The following is a 2,911-nucleotide window of genomic DNA, read 5'->3' as shown; positions in this document are numbered from 1 at the left end:
CATCTAAATTTGTAACACTTCTCTTTTGAATTTTTCTAGTCAAATTGTTTTTATGGGTCCATTCGCCAATTTATGTTTGATTGGGTGCTAACAGTGATAGACGCCCTATGGTACACGGCCCTCCAAGAAGACGGGATGGAATTCCTGCCCATGTGCAATCCCCACAAATGAGGAACAGTCCTTTGGGGAGGCTTTTGGGATGTGTATGAGCTGAGGAGTGTACTTTGATGTAGCTTAGCACACGGCACCACCTTTTTGCTGTGAATTCTTCTCGATATTGTACTATATGGTGGAAGGTTTCTTTATGAATTGGAGGACTGACCCTAAAGTGTACACAGTATAAGTAAGCCACAACTGTCTGTTTGGCTCTTTCATGAGCCAGACCCTGAGATTGTCTCAGTTGCCCTGAGCATGGTGAGCATAATGCCACAGTTGTTGGTTTGATCTCTGTATGGCCCATTCACTCAGCAGTTGGACTTGATGATCCTTGTGGGTCCCTTTCAAATCAGAATATTCTGTGATCTGTGACATAATGGCAATGCCAACAGCAAACATTGCCTAAACACTGGCAACCTCTATGAGACTGGAGGGTGTTAAAATGATCACTGGCCACTATCTCAGACAGGAGAAATAGGCATGTGACTGAATGATAGTACTTTTTTCTCTAATTCTGTCACCACCTCATTAATGCCCAAGCACACCAGTGGTTATAATGTGGCTGCTAGGTTTGCAGTATTGGGTACTTCAACTGTTAGCTGGGACAGATTGGCCATAACTTCAGAAATTCCACTTCTCCCTGCAGCAAAAATCCAGCAATGGAATACACTAGCAGTCCTTGTATCAGGGAGTGCAAGTGCCATGTGGTGTCAGCACAGTCTCTGGATTCTTTTTAGGGTTCAGGCTAATGTTCAAACATTAACACTGACTCACTGCCATCAGGCCAGCAACAAATTTGATCATTCAGAACATCAAAACCCCAAATATTGTCATTGTCATCTTTGATTGCAAAGCAAGTAGCCAATATCCACTTCTCATCCAGGAACCATAAATTAACCTTATAAGATTGGCAGCTAATATTTGCTCCATTTACTTCAGTGATTTTAATTCTTGGTGTCTGGATCATACACTCAGCTTCTTGGAATCCTGCTTTGTTAGTACTGAGCGTTGTGCTCCTGTATCTATTAGAAGTGTAATTAATTGTTGACAAAAACCAACTGGAATCTGGATGTATGGTCATTAAGTGCGTATGTATTGAAAGGGTTCCACTTGTTGGATTTGAGTCTCACTTGGCTTGTGCCTGGAATTCTTTTGCAAATCAGCCACCTGAATGTACTCTCTACAATGTGGTGAATTGGAAGCTTGCTTTAAGCATCACCTTTGCCTTTTCTTTCAGTTTTCATCTTTTCTCTTATTCTTCCTGGAACTATTTCTGCAACTGTTCAATTCTCAGCAACAGAAATAATTCAGCTGCTTTCTTCCTATTTCCTTGTGGATGCTAATTCTGAAACAGAGTGCCTGTGGAAATTGCAGGCCGCATAGCTTTCTCAGTCTTGCCTGAGAACGTGGCCTGGGAAATCATGGGGAGGAATTAAAACAATCCTCAGAGACAGAAAACAGCCTTGCAGGTGCTGTTTGTCTGTTCCTTGCTTTCTTGCAAGAGAGGGTCAAGGGGTGGTGAACCCCACTGACCAATGATGGTGATGTGTTAGTTTACTAATCAATAAGAGTTTCTTTTCTGTACTTTTCACATATCGGTCTATAAAAAAGACCTGAGGCAATAAACCGAGAGAAATTCTCCTGATCGACTCCCAAGAGAGTCTGTGTCATTCTTCTTGGTGTTCCTAATAGAGCGACATTTCCTCTCTCAGATCTTTTCTCTATTAAAATAATCAAATAATTGTATTTTCTTATACTCTGCTTAGTCCTTACTTACTTAGGGTCCTAAGATGATATTTCTCAGTTATAAATTTATCAACTTGGATTCTCAGTTTTTCTCCTGTCTCCATCTCAGAAGCCAGTGGTGACTTTAATACCTCATTTTCTGTGTCAGTCTTAATTTTGGTGAGCCTTCTTAAATGTTCGCAGCTGCCAGTCCCCAGCTTCACTTTCACTTGAAGATGGTGAAAGCTGTTTCGAAGACTCCAATTAATTAGCCTGTGGGGCCATAATAACGATAGGTCACGTCTCTCAGGAGTTCCAACTCCCACATCCACATCCTTTTTCTACCTGTGGCAAGGGAGTGCTGTTGGGGAAGGTGAAACAGGGAAACCTTATGAACGTGATTGTTTGGCACTAGATTCTGAAAATATGAAGGTTAGAATCAAAGTAGAAATGAAAGCCTGCTTTGAGTTATAGGATACTGAGTACTGGTTAACCAAAGAACAATAGCCTAGCCTGCTAGAGGAGAATCCCTGTTGATGAAACAATGTCCTTCTCCTGATAAGAAGAAGTCCAAAAGTAAAGAAGCAAGGAAAAAACTTGTAGAGCTCTGTAGAGTATAAAATGCAACACTGGATGTTAATATGAGGATGCTCATAGGTTGTATGTAAATTCTTTAGTGGGTGTGTCTCATGGTGATTGGTTACTAAGAACTAGAATATTCACGATAGAAAAAGATATATTGGATTGTAACAAGAACTTCGCTCTCTTACCTCTCTTAACTCTTAACTCTTACCTCTTAACTCTTAGCTCTTAACTCTTACCTCTCTTACCTCTTACCTTTGTAATAAATTACTATATGTATTAAAAATTCGGAAGATGTATAAATAACACAAATGTGTTTTTCAATGATATATAAAATATAAAATGGAAGAAAAACCTCTTCTCGGAGCTGGCCGAAATTTCCTCCGGAGGGAAACTGATTGCGGACAACACCCCGATAACGAACTCAGGCAAGGCCCATCAACGCGAA

The sequence above is a fragment of the Parus major genome, chromosome 1A (assembly GCF_001522545.3).
Source record: "Parus major isolate Abel chromosome 1A, Parus_major1.1, whole genome shotgun sequence".
In the NCBI taxonomy this organism is placed as follows: Eukaryota; Metazoa; Chordata; class Aves; order Passeriformes; family Paridae; genus Parus; species Parus major.
The sequence above is the reverse complement of the archived record's forward strand: the minus strand, read 5'-3'. Positions refer to the sequence as shown.